This window comes from Salvelinus sp. IW2-2015, linkage group LG2 (assembly GCF_002910315.2).
Source record: "Salvelinus sp. IW2-2015 linkage group LG2, ASM291031v2, whole genome shotgun sequence".
NCBI classification, from domain to species: Eukaryota; Metazoa; Chordata; class Actinopteri; order Salmoniformes; family Salmonidae; genus Salvelinus; species Salvelinus sp. IW2-2015.
In genome coordinates, this window is record NC_036839.1 from 12,474,582 (window position 1) to 12,494,744 (window position 20,163).

At 41.0% G+C, this 20,163-nt stretch overlaps 1 pseudogene; it reads left to right on the forward strand.

The window, feature by feature from the left end:
- LOC111972711 (glycerol-3-phosphate dehydrogenase, mitochondrial-like) overlaps window positions 1-19,839 on the forward strand; it is a 40,188-nt pseudogene extending 20,349 nt beyond the window's left edge.
- Window positions 19,840-20,163: the final 324 nt, after the last annotated feature.

Consider the following 20,163-nt stretch of genomic DNA (forward strand, 5'->3'; position numbering starts at 1 on the left):
TTAGAATGTCCATTTCTTCTGTCGAATTAMCAACTTTGGCTAGCATTGTGGKGSYCACYTGTCCATCAWCTCTTGGCGCATGGAACAAAAAATTCCAAAAGTCACAATAAACGTCGAATAAACTGGTCAAACTCGGTTGAAAATCCATCTTTATGATGTTTTTCTCATATGRATRCAATAAAGTCKGAGACGGAGCATTTCGTCGTGTATACCTAACGCATTTCAGAAGACAATGTSGMGTTCCCTGGTGCGCAGRTGAATACTGCCAATAGGGCGGACCTGTCACTCCAAAAGCTCTCATTCGGTCTCACATCAAGCTAGACACCCCATTCAACATTCTACTGCCTGTTGACATCTAGTGGAAGGCGTATGAAGTGCATACAGATCCATAAATACAAGGCAATTGAATAGGCAAGCCCTGACACAGAGCCCCATTTTCAGAATTTTCACTTCCTGTTTGGAAGTTTGCTGCCAAATGAGTTCTGTTTTACTCACAATATAATTCAAACAGTTTTAGAAACTTCAGAGTGTTTTCTATCCAATAGTAATATAATATGCATATTGTATGATCTAGAACAGAGTACGAGGCCGTTTAATTTGGGCACGATTTTTTCCCAAAGTGAAAACAGCGCCCCCTATTAACAAGAGGTTTTAAGTAGTATTTTTTCACCTGTGTGTTATGGGATATTATTTGGAGTTAGTGCACTTTGCACCTCTGTAGTCACGGTTTGTTCGTTTATTGTTTTGTCTTTGCTATAGTTTCACTTCATTAATAAATTATGTGGAACTCTACATTCGCTGCGCCTTGATCCATCTCTACAAACGAACGTGACACCTATTGAATAGTAGCCTATACTAACCAATAGTATTCTCATTTCACCTACATTTTTGATTAAACTACTTGTTATATGCATTTCAAATCAAATCAAATTTGTCACATGCACCGAATACAAGAGGTGTAGACCTTACCGTGAAATGCTTAGCCCTTAACCAACATTGCAGTTTTAAGAAATAGAGTTAACCTCTAACGAGCCTCTACCCCGGGTCCGGGAGCACCCCCCATCCCCCCACACACTGATTAGCATAGCTAGCATAGCTTCACAAGTAGATAGTAGCATCTAAATATCATTAAATCACAAGTCCAAGACACCAGATGAAAGATACAGATCTTGTGAATAAAGCCACCATTTCAGATTTTTAAAATGTTTTACAGGGAGACAAAATATGTAAATCTATTAGCTAAACACTTAGCAAATACACCACTATTCTAACTCCATCAGTTTCTTACTCCTTCAGGTGCTATCACCAATTCGGCTCAATAAGATATTGATATCCACTAACCAAGAAAAAAACCTCTTCAGATGACAGTCTGATAACATATTCATGGTATAGGATAGTTTTTGTTAGAAAAAAGTGCATATTTCAGGTAGAAATCACAGTTTACAATTGCACCGACCATCACAAATCGACTAGAATTACTAGATAGAGCAACGTGTATGACCAATTTACTCATCATAAAACATTTCATAAAAATAGACAAAGCATAGCAATGGAAAGACCCAGTTCTTGTGATTTCAGACCATATTTCAGATTTTCTAAGCGTTTTTCAGCGAAAACACAATAAATCGATAAGTTAGCATACCACATGTGCAAACGTTACCAGAGCATCGATTCCAGCCAAAGAGCGCATTAACGTAATCACCGCAAAATATATATATTTTTTCACTAACCTTCTCAGAATTCTTCCGATGACACTCCTGTAACATCATTTTACAATATACATATACAGTTTGTTCGAAAAGGTGCATATTTAGCCATACAAAACCGTGGTTACACAATAAAAATACTAGGAAATCAAGCCTCAATATGTCTGACGTCATCTATCAAGTGATCTAGTTTAATTGAAAGCTAATCATATACTTGACTAAAAAAACAGGGTTGACAGGAATCGAAAGACAAATTAGTTCTTAATGCAACCGCTGATTTACATTTTTTAAAATTATCCTTACTTTTCAATACAGGGTTCGCCAAGTGAAGCTATACCAAACAAAATGGCGAAATATGCGTTTAAAATATTTCGACAGAAACACGATTTATCATATTAAATATTGCTTACTTTGAGCTGTTCTTCCATCAGATTCTTGGGCAATGTATCCTTTCTATGTTATAAACGCTTTTGGTCGATAGATGTCCTCTGTCCTTCGAAATGTCCACCACCAACGACGACACCCCAAAACGTGTCCAAAGTTTCAGAGTGCACAAACAAATAAATTCCTCAAAATCGCACTAAACGGATATAAATTGCTATAAAACGGTTCAAATTAACTACATTATGATGTTTTAACAACTATAACGACTGAAAACATGACCGGGAGAATATTGCTGGTTAGACAACGATTTGGAACGAGGCAAGTCCGATGGCCTTCACGCTTCAGGCGCACGACGAGAAAGGGCGGTCCCTATACTTTTGGTCTTTTATAATGGCTGTGAATGTCCCATCGATTTCATTCAAAACGTGATGACGTACAGACACCCAGAGGAAGACGGTAGGCAGTGTCGGTTTCTTCATAGCATTCACTGTCGCCTTAAAAACAGACTCCAGATCAGAGGTAAACATTTCTGAAATCTGAACCCTGTCATGAAAAGTGCTGTAGAAATTGTTCTGTACCACTCAGAGACAAAATTCCAACTTCTATAGAAACTAGAAGGTGTTTTCTATCCAATAATAACAATAATATGCATATTGTACGATCAAGAATTTAGCACGAGGCAGTTTAATTTGGAGACCCAAATATGCTAATGCGGAACAGCACCCCCTATAGTTCCAAGAAGTTAAGAAAATATTTACTATATAAACTAAATTAAATAAATAAATAAACAATAACACAATAACACAATAAAGTAACAATAATGAGGCTATATACAGGGGGTACCAGTACCGAGTCAATGTGCAGGAGGATAAGGTTAGTCAAGGTAATTTGTACTTGTAGGTAAGGGTAAAGTGACTATGCATAGATAATAAAATGTGAGTAGCAGCAGTGTAAAAACAAAGGGGTGGGGGGTGTCAATGCAAATAGTCCGGGTGGCAATTTGATTAACTGTTCAACTGTTCTTATGGCTTGGGGGTAGAAGGAGCCTTTTGAGCCTAGATTTGGCGCTCAGGTACCGCTTGCCGTGCGGTAGCAGAGAGAACAGTCAATGACTTGGGTGACTGGAGTCTTTGACAATCCTTCCTCTGACACAACTAGTATATTGGACCTGGATGTGAGAATGCTGTTAATTGACTACATCTCGGCATGCAACACCATAGTGCTCACAAAGCTCATCACTAAGCTAAGGAACTTGGAACTAAACACCTCCCTCTGCAACTGGATCCTGGACTTCCTGACGGGCCGCCCCCAGGTGGTAAGGGTAGGCAACAACACATCTGGGACGCTGATCCTCAACACGGGGTCCCCTCAGAGGTGCGTGCTTAGTCCCCTCAGATACTCCCTGTTCACCCACGACTGCGTGGCCAAGCACGACTCCAAAACCATTATTAAGTTTGCTGATGACACAACAGTGGTAGGCCTGATCACCGATAACAATGAGACAGCCTATAGGGAGGAGGTCAGAGACCTGGCAGTGTGGTGCCAGGACAACAACCTCTCCCTCAACATGAGCAAGACAAAGGAGATGATCGTGGACTACAGGAAAAGGAGTGACGAACTCACCCCCATTCAGGTCGACAGGGCTGTAGTGGAGCGGGTCGAGAGTTTCAAGTTCCTAGGTGTCTACATCACCAACAAACGATCATGGTCCAAACACACCAAGACAGTCGTGAAGAGGGCACGACAATGCCTTTTCCCCCACAGGAGACTGAAAAGATTTGGCATGGGTCCCCAGATCCTCAAAAAGTTCTACAGTTGCATCATCAAGAGCATCCTGACCGGTTGCATAATTTGCAGAGACATTCTGAAAAACAGTTGGTTTCTGTCAAGTGACATCACTGGGGGAACTACTTGCTAAACTGGTAGCGTAGGAATCAATGCAACTGAGTGCACTGGCACTGCAAACAATGCGTACATGTTCAGCATTTTAGATCATGTAGCTACCCAATGAAATTATTTTCCAACACAATGGTCTGACACAATAGCTCAGTAGTCAAATCACATGTCACAAGGTTTTGGACAATTTCCAGATGTCCGTGTCCTATGGTAGTGATAAATAGATGAGTTGATTTGCAAGGTATAGGCCTATTCAATCACTAAAATGTGCCGATCATAACAGCTAATATCATAATAAGGACACAGTAATTGTGTAATGTAAAATATGAGACGCAGGGAAAGATTGATCAGGGGATGTCCATTCAACAAACAACCTGTTAGCTGTCCAACTCAATTCAGGGGAGTAGCCTACCCATACGTCTACCTGAGCGGAAAAAAAATATAATATTTAAATAATCTAAATTCCAACAATTTTAAATCCATTTAATGTCCATTTTATTTGTATTGTATTAGCATTTAAGTATATTAAATACATTTCAAATAATCTAAATTGGGACACTTTTTTGTACTTAAGTACATTCTTACTATAAAGAGCAAAACAAATATACTTTGAATACACCTTAAGTATATTTTATGTATATTCTCATAAAGTAGAAGTATACCAAAATGGGATTTGAATTCCTGAATTTTCTTTACAGATAAAGTGTATTTATAATCTGTTTCAACTATACTTTTATAATTGAAATAGACGTCTACTCATTAACCACATTAGCGACTGTAATTAGCATGTAAAGGATACCTTGATTGATACCTTCTCAGCCAATGTTAAGGCTATTTACAAAGAAGATGTGGCTAGAGAAGCAATTTACGAGTAACATTTCTGAACATTTTTGAAACATTATGGTGATAAATTAACAGTTAGTAGTATGTAATGTGCAATTAAAAGTACAACATTATTCAGTTGGAAAATGAACATCAAAACATTTGAACAAGCTCAAAATTAGGGACAACGTCATTTTACAAATCGAAACTTCAGCTGCAGAAAATGATGCTGAGTAATATGCCCCAAAAATGTATACATGCGTTTTTTTAAGTATACTTTAAATATATTTTGTGGACATTTAAGTTAAATATACTTTTTGTATATTTTCTTAAGATATGAAAAAGTATACTCTCAGGGAGCATGTTCCTCAGCTGTGCATGTTCCCTTATGTGAAATAGACAACCATTATCACTAACTATGTTTCCATCCAACCATTTCATGCGGATGAATTACCTGACATATGAAAAAAGTTACGACCGGGCTGATGGAAACATGAAATGTCGGTACAATTTTATAAATGCCAACAGACAATTTGTTCGTTCGACATGGTGGGATCTTTTTCTGTCTGTAAAATGTGTTATGTGAGAAATGGCGGTGGAAACGCCTTTATGAGAAAATATTGATATAATAACCATCACATCAAAGTAAACTTGGGAGTCACACGATGATATGATAATTAAAAAAATTTAAGGAACTCAGTTCGGCTTTCAACTTACTCTTGAAAGTTGTAATAGTAGAATGCATAACGGTAGTCCATTATCAGTTTTCGTCTTGTCATGTCAGTCATTGCATACCTTAGAGAGCTAGGTTTTTTAGCTCATAGATTTTGTAGTAATGTTCAAGTCACTCAAATATCACATGAATACACATTAGACAGAGATGGCCGCCTCGCTTCGCGTTCCTAGGAAACTATGCAGTATTTCGTTTTTTTATGTGTTATTTCTTACATTGGTACCCCAGGAAATCTTAGGTTTAGGTACATACAGTCGGGAGGAACTATTGGATATAAGAGCAACGTCAACTCACCAACATTACGACCAGGAATACGACTTTCCCGAAGCGGATCCTCAGTTTGGTCCACCACCCAGGACAATGGATCGGATCCCAGCTGGCGATCCAAAACAACGGCGCCGCAGAAGGGTCAGATGGAGCGGTCTTCTGGTCAGGCTCCGTAGACGGGCACATCGCACACCGCTCCCGAGCATACTACTCGCCAATGTCCAGTCTCTTGACGACAAGGTGGATGAAATCCGAGCAAGGGTAGCATTCCAGAGAGACATCAGAGATTGTAACGTTCTTTGTTTCACGGAAACAAGGCTCACTCGGGATACGTCATCAGAATCGGTACAGCCACCTGGCTTCTTCACGCATCGCGCCGACAGAAAAAAACATCTCTCTGGTAAGAAGAAGGGCGGGGGTGTATGCCTTATGATTAACGAGACGTGGTGTGATCATAACAACATACAGGAACTCAAGTCCTTTTGTTCATCTGACCTAGTATTCCTTACAATCAAATGCCGACCGCATTATCTACCAAGAGAATTCTCTTCGATCATAATCACAGCCGTGTATATCCCCCCCAAGCAGACACATCGACGGCCCTGAAAGAACTTCATTTGACTCTATGTAAACTGGAAACCACATATCCTGAGGCTGCATTTATTGTAGCTAGGGATTTTAACAAGGCTAATCTGAAAACAAGGCTCCCTAAATTTGATCAGCATATCGAATGCTAGTCAAGTACCATATCAAATCCACCCTACCTGACACCCTAGACCCGCTCCAATTTGCTTACCGCCCCAATAGGTCCACTGACGAGGCAGTCGCAATCACACTGCACTAACCCATCTGGACAATAGGAATACCGATGTAAGAATGATGTTCATGGACTACAGCTCAGCATTTAACACCATAGTACCCTCCAAACTCGTCATTAAGCTCGAGACCCTGGGTCTCAACCCCGCCCTGTGCAACTGGGTCCTGGACTTCCTGACGGGCCGCCCCCAGGTGGTGAGGGTAGGTAACACCATCTCCACCCCGCTGATCCTCAACACTGGGGCCCCACAAGGGTGCGTTCTTAGCCCTCTCCTGTATTCCCTGTTCACCCATGACTGCGTGGCCTGCACGCCTCCAACTCAATTATCAAGTTTACAGACGACACTACAGTGGTAGGCTTGATTACCAACAATGACGAGACGGCCTACAGGGAGGAGGTGAGGGCCCTCGGAGTGTGGTGTCAGGAAAATAACCTCACACTCAATGTCAACAAAACAAAGGAGATGATCGTGGACTTCAGGAAACAGCAGAGGGAGCAGCCCCCTATCCACATCAAAGGGACAGTAGTGGAGAAGGTGGAAAGTTTTAAGTTCCTGGGTGTACACATCACAGACAAACTGAAATGATCCACCCACACAGACAGTGTGCAACAGCGCCTCTTCAACCTCAGGAGGCTGAAGAAATTTGGCCTGTCACCCAAAACCCTGACAAACTTTTACAGATGCACAATGGAGAGCATCCTGTTGGGCTGTATCACAGCCTGGTACGGCAACTGCACCGCCCCAAAACCGCAAGGCTCTCCAGAGGGTGGTGCGGTCTGCACAGCGCATCACCGCGGGCAAACTACCTGCCCGCCATGACACCTACAGCACCCAATGTCACAGGAAGGCCAAAAAGATCATCAAGGACAACAACCACCGAGCCACTGCCTGTTCAGACCGCTATCATCCAGAAGGCGAGGTCAGTACAGGTGCATCAAAGCTGGGACCGAGAGATTGAAAAACAGCTTCTATCTCAAGGCCATCTGTCTGTTAAATAGCCATCACTAACTCAGAGAGGCTGCTGCCTACACTGACACCCAATCACTGGACACTTTAATAAATCGATCACTAGTCACATTAAATAATGCCACTTTAAATAATGTGACTTTAATAATGTTACATATCTTACATTACTCATATCACATGAATATACTGTATTGAGGCTCAATCACTGGACACTTTAATAAATGGATCACTAGTCACTTTAAACAATGCCACTTTAATATTGTTAACATATCCTACATTACTCACATCACATGTATATACTGTATTTTATACCATATACTGCACCTTGCCTATGCCGCTCGGCCATCGCTCATCCATTTACTTATATGTACAAATTCTCATTCACTCCTTTAGATTTGTGTGTATTAGGTAGTGGTTGGGGAATTGTTAGATTACTTGTTAGATTTGTGTGTTTTAGGTAGTTGTTGGGGAATTGTTAGATTACTTGTTAGATATTACTGCACTGTTGGAACTAGAAGCACAAGCATTTCGCTACACTTGCATTAACATCTGCATGTGACCAATAACATTTGATTTGATTTGATTTGATTTTATGTGTAGCGTATCTATCTGATGCTGTCTGGTCAGAAAGAGTATGACATTGTTGCCGCCCGTAGCATTGAATGCAAGGGAAGCCAGCGAGCATTTGGCCTCCCTTGATAAAAATAAATACAAATAATATCCAATCAGGGTTCAGCTAAACTCAATGAGCTCAGCTGGGAATGGTCCTGGCGCACCAAAAAAAGTGTCAAGGGAAGCCAATTTGGATTTGGCTTCAGACCTGTCACATCACAATCCAAACATAATTATTAACAGAAAAAAACTTGAATTGTTGCACCTAGTTGTTGTTGTCCTCCGGTGGCTAGCTAGCTAGCTAAAATCGTTCCTAAATATGCCATGGAGATAGGGATTTGGCCTTATGGTTTTACTTAATTCTCTGTTCTGGCCAATAATTATAATGGCGATTCTGTTCCAACCATAAATTCATACATTGTGTCCCTGGCCTGAGAGAATGGAAGTTCAACATGTAGCTAGATGTAGTATGCTAATGATAACTAGCTGGCCTGGCACATCATTGCCCATGAAAGGAAGTTAGGCTAGTGAGCAAGTATTTTAGCCAGGTAGCCGAGGACAACAAAAACTAAAAGTGTGTACTGTATGAGAGAGTCATAGACCGTTTAGGCAACATGAAGAGGAGGATGGCATTGGCGTTTCTCTACAAGTAGGGTGAGTCAACATGTTTTTTCTGCTTGCACGCACACACACCACAGACACACACACACAAATCAGAACCATGGACTGCCACATAATATTTAGCTTAAGCTGATTGGACGAAATCGTTTTGATATATTTTACAGTAGTTGTCATGGTATTAGACAAAGCAGAGGTGATTAGATGATGAAGTTGAAATGGTGCTGGAATAGTGGAGGCAGCTCCTGTTTTCTTTGTGATTTGCGGTAACTCTCTGTGGTTCAAAATCAATAGTTATTTAGTAGTCCAAATATATCGGAACCATTGCCTTGCTTGACCATGCTGTAGGTCATCTAACTGTTTGTTACATGCAATATGCTATCGTGGACTTGAATGGACAGATGTTGCTCTCCAGTTTTGAAATGAAAACAAATGTGTGGATGAATTTATTCTGCTACTGTCTTATTGTTTATCTCAGCCTTAGGCCTATATACAGTATCACGATGTCAAGGCATATGAGCTGACAGGTTATAGAGCAAACAACGCAATTATCACAACACATAGGTTGTAGTGTGGCTTTTTCTGGATTGGCTTCCCCAGTGATTTTACCCACGCACTGCTACTGTTCGGTACATGGGAATTTAACGGTAAAACATTTTTTTTTATGTGCTACATCATCACACGCAACCTTTTATCCAAAAAAAAAGTCAGTTTGATGGAAACACATCTCTGGTGGGAAAATGCACATATTGTTTTATGCAGATTTTAAAATATTCACATGAAAATCTGTCTAAAATTGGATGTAAACCTAGCTATTGTCAACTTTCTCTGCACTCTTCTGAACAGGAAAAGTACTTTAAAGCTCATTATTGGTACTGAAACTATACTTATAATGTACTTGATCACTCACAAGCAGAGTTTCGTTAAAACAAATCTATGCTTCAACTTAAAAACAACTCCAAGTGTATTTTGAATGAATATACTAAATTACAATGAAAGTGTATGAAACTGAAGTACACTTTTAATGAGTGTGTTTAAGTGTAATGATAGTAAACATGTAGAATACTTAGTACAAAAGTACACTTTTGAAAGTACACTTTCAATAAATGTTTTGTAGTTTGATAATAGTATATTTATAGTATACTAAAAGACTGAAAAACAATTAATTTAAAGTACACTTAATAATTATGTTGAAGTGTAATAATAGTACATTTACAGTTGAAGTCGGAAGTTTACATACACTTAGGTTGGAGTCATTAAAACTCGTTTTTCAACCACTCCACAAATTTCTTCTTAACAAACTATTGTTTTGGCAAGTCGGTTAGGACATCTACTTTGTGCATGACACAAGTAATTTTTCCAACAATTGTTTACAGACAGATTATGTCACTTATAATTCCCTGTGTCACAATTCCAGTAGGTCAGAAGTTTACATACACTAAGTTGACATACACTAAGTTGAATTCCAGAAAATTATGTCATGGCTTTAGAAGCTTCTGATACGCTAATTGACATAATTTGAGTCAATTGTAGGTGTACCTGTGGATGTATGTCAAGGCATACCTTCAAACTCAGTGTCTCATTGCTTGACATCATTGGAAAATCAAAAGAAATCAGCCAAGACCTCAGGAAAAAAATTATAGACCTTCACAAGTCTGGTTCATCCTTGGGAGCAATTTCCAAATGCCTGAAAGGTACCACATTCATCTGTACAAACAATAGTACGCAAGTATTGTAACGGCAGCCTTCCTTCTCTTCAAGAGAAGAGGAGGTGTAGCAGGGATCGGACCAACACGCAGCGTAGCCAGTGCTCAACATGTTTAATTAAACGATAAACAGAGAACACTTACAAATACAAAATAACAAAAAGTGGCAAACCGATACAGTCCTAGCTGGTGTAGCGAAAACACAGAGACAGGAAACAATCACCCACAAACACCCAACACAAAACAAGCCACCTATATATGATTCTCAATCAGGGACAACGATAGACAGCTGCCTCTGATTGAGAACCATATTAGGCTGAACATAGAAACAGACAAACTAGACACACAACATAGAATTCCCACCCAGCTCACGTCCTGACCAACTCTAAACAAGCAAAACACATAAGAACTATGGTCAGGACGTGACAAGTATAAACACCATGGGACCACGCAGCCATCATACTGCTCAGGAAGGAGACACGTTCTGTCTCCTAGAGATTAACTTACTTTGGTGCGAAAAGTGCAAATCAATCCCAGAACAACAGCAAAAGACCTTGTGAAGATGCTGGAGGAAACATGTACAAAAGTATCTATATCCACAGTAAAACGAGTCCTATATCAACTTAACCTAAGAGGCCGCTCAGCAAGGAAGAAGCCACTGCTCCAAAACCGCCATAAAAAAGCCAGACTACGGTTTGCAACTGCACATGGGTACAAAGATCATACTTTTTGGAGAAATGTCCTTTGATCTGATGAAACAAAAATAGAACTGTTTGGTCATAATGACCATTGTTATGTTTGGAGGAACCTTGCAAGCTGAAGAACACCATCCCAACCGTGAAGCACGGGGGTGGCAGCATCATGGTGTGGGGGTGCTTTGCTGCAGGAGGGACTGGTGCACCTCACAAAATAGATGGCATCATGAGGAAGAGGAAATTATGTGGATATATTGAAGCAACATCTCAAGACATCAGTCAGGAAGTTAAAGCTTGTTCGCAAATGCGTCTTCCAAATGGACAATGACCCCAAGCATACTTCCAAAGTTGTGGCAAAATGGCTAAAGGACAACAAAGTCAAGGTATTGGAGTGGCCAACACAAAGCCCTGACCTCAAGCCTATAGAAAATGTGTGGCCGAACTGAAAAAGCGGGTGTGAGCAAGGAGGCTACAAACCTGACACAGTTGCACAAGCTCTGTCAGGAGGAATGGGCCACAATTCACCCAACTTATTGTGGGAAGCTTGTGGAAGGCTACATGAAACGTTTGACCCAAGATGAACAATTTGAAGGCAATGCTACCAAATATTAATTGAGTGTATGTAAACTTCTGACCCACTGGGAATGTGATGAAAGAAATAAAAGCTGAAATAAATCATCATAAATCATCATCTCTCTACTATTATTCTGACATTTCACATTCTTACAATAAAGTGGTGATCCTAACTGACCTAAAACAGGGAAATCTTACTAGGATTAAATGTCAGGAATTGTGAAAAACAGAGTTTAAATGTATTTGGCTCAGGTGTATGTAAACTTCCTTCTTCAACTGCATAGTATACTTCAGATATACTAGAAAAGTACATCTCATGTTTGAAGTATATTATTTTTATTTGTTTTATATTTAACTATACTTGAGCATATATTAAAATTTAAAAAATGATCGCTAGCTAACAAGATCTCATCTTAGAAAACATGCCATGGTTTCTGCCTAGAAACCTCCTCTGACTATTATTTAAGCCGTTATTGGAGGGACAGCACAGCGCACGAACAAGGCCGAGAGATACAGGAGTTGGCAGCCCACAGGACCACTGGGAACCAGGGCTATATGTGCGTTCATTTTCACCTCTCAAAACGTAGGCTATTTCTAATAAAATTAACAAAGCACTCGCTAGTTTAGCTAGCTAGCTACTGTAATGAATAGCTAGATGCAGATATGTCGATTTCAGAAACTGCAAATCTAATGTGCCATTCTAATGATTGAAGGGCCGGATGCCGCTTGTTATAGACTTGAGGTCCCTCGCCTCTAGGCTACTGTATTGTGGGCGCAGTATTGGCAACAGAAATGCTATGACCATTTCAATCTATCAATAACTAGCAATATGTAGTTCAAAAAGAGGTAATCCAACTTTGGCTGCCTGTCATGTTCCATAAGGCATAAATGAGTATATGATGAGTTTTTCAACTGTGATTATTATCCAATTAAGCAGGTAAGCTTATCCACCAATTTAGCTCCCGACTGTGCATGCATGCATTGATCAATGCAATGCATGCATGTATGATCAACGTTGCAAATGTGAAGCACAAGTCATTGATCATATAGGCCTGTCGCATATGTGGATGCTCATAATAGAGATGTATTTTTATTTCTAGGATCAGATACCTATATGAATGAATAGGCAATTCCATCTTAATTTCTATGGTCTCTGGTATAGTAATATGCTGCAGTTGATTGACTGGTTCCCCGAGTGACGTCAAAGTCCATTGTTTCAGAACGCCAAACGTCCAGAACATTCAAAAGTACTTTGCAAACCCTTGGTTTAAAATTCAAATTGTGTTTTTTATTTTTTTTGCCATCAAATGTTAATAAATAAACTGAATAACAATAATATGGTGCCTGGTGGAGGGTTTCCTTATCCCTGACCCCTTGTTTCATATACACCCTTTAACTCAAGTCTATTACAGGTAGTGTGGTAATAACCCAATATTAACACAAGTCTATTACAGGTAGTGTGGTAATAACACAATATTAACACAAGTCTATTACAGGTAGTGTGGTAATAACACAATATTAACACAATTCTATTACAGGTAGTGTGGTATTAACACAAGTCTATTACAGGTAGTGTGGTAATAATACAATATTAACACAAGTCTATTACAGGTAGTGTGGTAATAACACAATAATAACACAAGTATATTACAGGTAGTGTGGTAATAACGCAATATTAACACAAGTATATTACAGGTAGTGTGGTAATAACGCAATATTAACACAAGTATATTACAGGTAGTGTGGTAATAACACCATATTAACACAAGTCTATTACAGATAGTGTGGTAATAACACCATTTGAATCCTTGTCTGGGTGGGAATTGGACAACATATCTCTCCATGGTGGAGGAGACCCTGGATGCTGCAGTCAAGGCCCATAACCTTTCTGCTGGCCCCAGTAAGACAGTGGGGCTGATGCTAGAGGGAGCTAAAGACTGGAGTCCTACCATGTACAGCCGCCTGGTACAGGACTACGGGATGAAGGTAGAGGTGGGCACAACAACTAGTAGCTGCACGGTTGCAAAATTCCGGTAACTTCCTAAAATTCCCAAGTGTTCCATAAATCCCATATGGAAGATGCCCGATATCAGGAAGGAATAAGCAGAAAATCCAGAATCCTCCAACCTGGGAATTTTGCTTACCGGAATTGGCAACCTTAAGTAAACCTTAATAAGTAAACGTCCCTTTTTCAGGACCCTGTCTGTCAAAGATAATTAGTAAAAATCCAAATAACTTCACAGATCTTCATTGTAAAGGGTTTAAACACTGTTTCCCATGCTGGTTCAATGAACCATAAACAATTAATGAACATGCACCTGTGGAACGGTCGTTAAGACACTAACAGCTTACAGATGGTAGGCAATTAAGGTCACAGTTCTGAAAACTTAGGACACTAAAGAGGTCTTTCTACTGACTCTGAAAAACACCAGAAGAAAGATGCCCAGGGTCCCTGCTCATCTGCGTGAATGTGCCTTAGGCATGCTGCAAGGAGGCATGAGGACTGCAGATGTGGCCAGGGCAATAAATTGCAATGTCCGTACTGTGAGACGCCTAAGACAGCTCTACAGGGAGACAGGATGGACAGCTGATCGCCCTCGCAGTGGCAGATCACGTGTAACAACACCTGCACAGGATCGGTACATTCGAACATCACACCTGCGGGACAGGTACAGGATGGCAACAACAACTGCCCGAGTTACATCAGGAACGCACAATCCCTCCATCAGTGCTCAGACTGTCCACATTAGGCTGAGAGAGGCTGGACTGAGGGCTTGTAGGCCTGTTGTAAGGCAGGTCCTCACCAGATATCACCGGCAACAATTTCGCCTATGGGCGCAAACCCACCGTCGCTGGACCAGACAGGACTGGAAAAAAGTGTTCTTCACTGAAGAGCCGCGGTTTTGTCTCACCAGGGGTGATGGTCGGATTTGCGTTTATCGTCGAAGGAATGAGCGTTACACCAAGGCCTGTACTCTGGAGAGGGATCGATTTGGAGGTGGAGGGTCCGTCATGGTCTGGGGCGGTGTGTCACAGCATCATCGGACTGAGCTTGTTGTTATTGCAGGCAATCTCAACGCTGTGCATTACAGGGAAGACATCCTCCTCCCTCATGTGGTACCCTTCCTGCAGGCTCATCCTGACATGACCCTCCAGCATGACAATACCACCAGCCATACTGCTCGCTTTGTGCATGATTTCCTGCAAGACAGGAATGTCAGTTATCTGCCCTAGCCAGCGAAGAGCCCGGATCTCAATCCCATTGAGCACGTCTGGGACCTGTTGGATAGCAGGGTGAGGGCTAGGGCCGTTCCCCCCAGAAATGTCCGGGAACTTGCAGGTGCCTTGGTGGAAGAGTGGGGTAACATCTCACAGCAAGAACTGCCAAATCTGGTGCAGTCCATGAGGAGGAGATGCACTGCAGTACTTAATGCAGCTGGTGGCCACACCAGATACTGAGTGTTACTTTTGATTTTGATCCCCCCTTTGTTCAGAGACACATTATTCCATTTCTGTTGGTCACATGTCTGTGGAACTTGTTCAGTTTATGTCTCAGTTGTTGAATCTTACGTTCATACAAATATTTAGACATGTTAAGTTTGCTGAAAATAAATGCAGTTGACAGTGAGAGGACGTTTCTTTTTTTGCTGAGTTTAGTTGAAATGATTAATTGAGGTGCCAACTTTAAAGTACGGTCTGCCATAATTGTATGACATCAATTTGTAGGAGGATACTAATGAATAGTCAGGCCCATTTGTAAAGCTAAACTGCATGGCTCCCTAAATACATAAATCCAGACAATCCCGGAAGCTGGTGTCAAATGAAAATGATGCCATCAGTTCCCTGACATCCCAATGTGTTCATCTTGCCTAGTGAGTGAATTAAACATCGGTGCTTTCAGCACAGTAGATTAGAGGTGCTAACAGTGCAGCTTGCTCTGTCTCTGTCAATGCATCACTCAGGCTCTGTACTCCTGACAATACACTCACATCTGCAGGACAGTCCACGCCATGTTAGACTTCAAATGAACTGTACAATGACCTGCAAATGACAAGCCGAGAGATTTGCAGCCCCTTGTGATTTAGTGTGAATGAGTTTTAACCCTTCGTTAGCGAGGAAGAGGGGAGAAAGCATAGTCTATGATCCTGATGTTGCCGGAATGTTTAAAAAGGTCAATATGCTGATATTTTTTGACAGCATGTGACCTTTAGTTAAAAAAGTAGCAAAACCGGTTGAATTGAAATAACTTCTTCTTTGTTTAGTTCTGGCACATAATGTATCATAGTCAAAGCATGCTGTCTCCTCTGCAGCCATCTCCCAATGAGTGACTCGACTGTTAATACATCGTATTGATCTCATATCAAAAGGTGCTATTTAAATGCAACAGATTTCCCAGGGACCATTGGCCCATTCTGTTTGGATTTTAACTGAATTGCAAATGTGTCTGTGGTGACCAGGTGGCCCAACATCTGGCCTCTACTAGGCTTAGCGGAGTTGCCAGCAACCGGATGCATCCGGTTTTCAGGAATACAGCTAATTCAACCTAGCTTCCGTTTCCGCTGAAATACGGATGTAGGAACTCCGCTCAAGCGTTTTCTTTTATGCCTGCTATGTTAGGTTAGGCCTCTGCCTACGGAGGGAGGGCCTACGAGGTCGCCGAAATGGCCCATGTCACCAGCAAGGGATGGCACTTCGTGCACAAGCACCTTGTATCTAAATTCCCATACATTGAGATTGAGGTTTGTATGTACATCATATATAGGGTTGCATAATCCCGGTAGTTTTCCCAAAATTCCCAACTGGGATTTCTGGAAAACCTGGTAATTTAGGAAACGTTAGCAGAGTTAACTTAAAATCAACAGAGCAGATCAGTGAATAAGTGAGTGACAAGAGGTGCATTAAGAACATGTATAGACTAAGCATTATATTTTCTAGTTCCAGAATTCCATTAAAGAGTATGTATCCACGGCCATATTGTTTCCAGATCCAGTATGCCATCAAAGAGTATGCATGCACAGTCATCGATGTGATCGTCAGGCGCACGTGGCTGGGCTTCCTGAACGTGTAAGCGGCCGAGGAGGTCCTCCCACGCATTGTAGGCATCATGGGAAAACAGCTGGTGTGGAGCAGGCAGTGAAAGAGGGTGAGCTGCACCACCATTTTTTTTATTTATTTTTTTACATATCTATTGTACAGTATATTGTAGGGTTGGGTTAAGAAGGAAAGACGTGGTGGTTTGAGTGGAGTGTAGAATAATAATAGTGAAGATATCAAAACTATGAAATAACACATAGTAACCTAATAGTAACCAAAAAAGTCTTAAACAAATATATATATTTGAGATTTGAGATTTTCCACAGCTGGTTGAAAGAATGCCAAGAGTGTGCAAAGCTGTCATCAAGGCAAAGGGTGGCTACTTTGAAGAATCTCAAACATAATATATACTTTGATTTGTTTACCACTTTTTTGGTTACTACATGATTCCATATGTGTTATTTCATAGTTTTGATGTCTTCACTATTATTCTACAATGTAGAAAATAGTAAAAATAAAGAAAAAGTTTGTCCAAACTTCTAACTGGTCCCAGATTTTCTTGCTTATTCCCTTCTGATTCCGGGAAATATTCCAATTCGGATTCCTGTAATCTTGGGAATTATGGGAAAGTTAGTGGAATTTTGCAACCCTATCTCACAGACAACACTCAAACCACCACGTCTTTCCTTCTTAAATCATTCCTACAATTCACTGTACAATAGAAATGTGAAAAACAATCCTATTGACTGCCATTCCCAGTATCTCTCTCCCATTCACCCACTGATATTCCTACTCAGATATTCCCGCACATGCATTTGATCAACCTCACATTAACCCGGATACGTTTGATCTTTAAAAGGCCATTAATTGGCTTTGGTCATTACCATAGGTTAATTACTGAGATTTGCACTGTGCTGTTACTACATTCACACTGTAATCATATGCATCTAACAAAAGCCATTCACTACTTGGGTATCCACTAAATAGGTATTGTGTTGATATTTCTATTCCAGTCTAGGTTTTGTTTGTATTAGGCTATTAATAGAGAAACACCTAACTAGAGCTTGTTTGATTCTCATGGATTCAGATGGGGCCTCACCCTTCCTCTAATTCTACTCCTGCCGTAGGACCACTGAAACTTTAGCCCAGTTGTGGAGTGATTGTTGTCTGCATTCCTCAGAGCACCTTTACCAATCCATGACCAAGTCAAACTAAAAGCTAACCGGACGTGAAAGTATTAATTCACTGACCCCTGTTTTGACTGTAATTATGGATTCAGGTGTAGCTACTAGCTACAGTATTCGTGGTAGATTTCAGTTTACCTGTTTGTACAGTATGTGAGTGTCTGAGTGTCTGCTATGTGATGAATGTGTGCTCATGCGTGTCAGTAGTGCTGGTGCTACTGTGATTAATGTCTTGTCTTCTAATGGCCCTTCACCTTCATGTTATGTGTACTTCCTATAGGAGAAGTTAGCTGCAGCCAAACAGTTTGTGTACTATGAGATTGGCCTCGCTTCGAGCAGCTGACCGACACCCTCACTCCTGCTTAGGTGGACAAGTAAGACAGACACTCTGCTCTCAACACAAATGTGACTTCCTCCCGGAGACCGGGGTTCAAGCCCGGAGTCGACTCTGTATTCCCTTGTAACTAAAGTCTAAATAAAGCCTGAAATTATATTTTGGGGAAAAAGACACAGGCTGAGGAGAGGACTCCTCCACACTACTGTCCCCTTCTCCCCTCTCCTTCCCTGTCTCTCTCAGAGGTCTAGCCTTGCGCAGCGCCAACTGCCACCTACCACTTCATTTCTTCTGTCAACAGGTATATGAAAAGGTTCCGGAAGTTTGACAAAGAAAATAAGGGCTTCCTCACAACACCGTGGATGTTCAGCGGGTATTAGAGGTAACGAACGATCATCAGTCTCATTTTGCATTTCCCTTTGTCCTCTCTTCTGAAGTGTGTGTGTGTGTATTTAGTAGTGGGCCGCCACGCAGCGCTGCTCTGACGATCCTCTTTTAGCTCAGTAACCATGACACTCCGTCTCTGTCACGCACGCGACAGCAGCGCTCCCTCCAACTGATCTCAGACATGAGGAGCAGGTGGGCTAAGTATGAGTATGAGTTGTCAAATGATGTTTGAAGTATCATTCAGGCCCTTCGACATAAGGTAATGGTCATATGCAATGGAATGTGCCATTGTGATCTTTGGACCCAAAACAACTTTAAAATGGTCAATAAAATGATATAATGGTGATAATAACAGCAGAATTTGCCATGCACACGTGAATTATCAGATGTTGATTACCATTGATTGCCGTGGTGATGTTAGTAGTAGCTCCTGCAGTTTGAACGGCATGTTGTAGAAAACATTCAAGAAGTGTTTGGTTTGAAACCCACTGGGGTATAACTATCGGGAGTATTTAATGTAGGTGCCTGTCGTTAATCCCAACCTATTCACATCCATTCCATTGAAAGTGTATGGATTAGCTGTATATAAAGATTCATCTGGCAACAGGCCTCTGCAAGAGACCCCTCTTCTCTCTACTAATTGAGCTGTGGGTTGGCTGTGGGGGTTGTGTGGGAGTTTCTGTCAACACAATATCTAAATTAAATGTGTTTCGTTGCTAGGGAGCAAATACCGGGGTGACATATTCATAAGAAGCCTCCTCTCAGATATGATATGAATATACTGGATGTGTGTCACTCGGGATATTACCGTCGCTGAAGTGACTTGATGAGACCATGGTCTGCGTCCCAAACGGCACCCTTTTCAGCCCCATTGGCCCTGGTCAAAAGTGGTGCCCTATAAAGGGAATAGGGTTCCATTTGGGATGCGCCCATGTGGTTCATAGCGCTGGTGTTTGAGATGGAGACACAGCAACTGCACCAGTCTACTGACGTCGGTTCTCAACTATGTTTCCTTTGTTTCAGAGTATCAATGTCTACATAGATGCAGACACACTCCATGGAATTCTGAATGAAGTTGACCTCAATGAAAATGGTGGAATTTAACAAATTCTTGCAGGTACAGTATATGTATTTTGTCCGACTATAATCATTTCTATGTTGGGTGTTTTGTGCTAAAAATCTCTTAAATCCCAAATCCCTGCAATATTTTTTTTTTGTTGGTCTCTCTATATATGTTTTGTCTATCCTAAAAGATGTCCACTATAAAAAAACAATATACATTTTTAAGTTTTCTATTGTGTATAATAGTTCATGGTCTGAATAGACGTGTGTGCTGCATATACACGCACCCGTGTTGTGTGTGGTGTGTGTGTGTGTGTGTGTGTGTGTGTGTGTGTGTGTGGTGTGTGTGTGTGTGTGTGTGTGTGT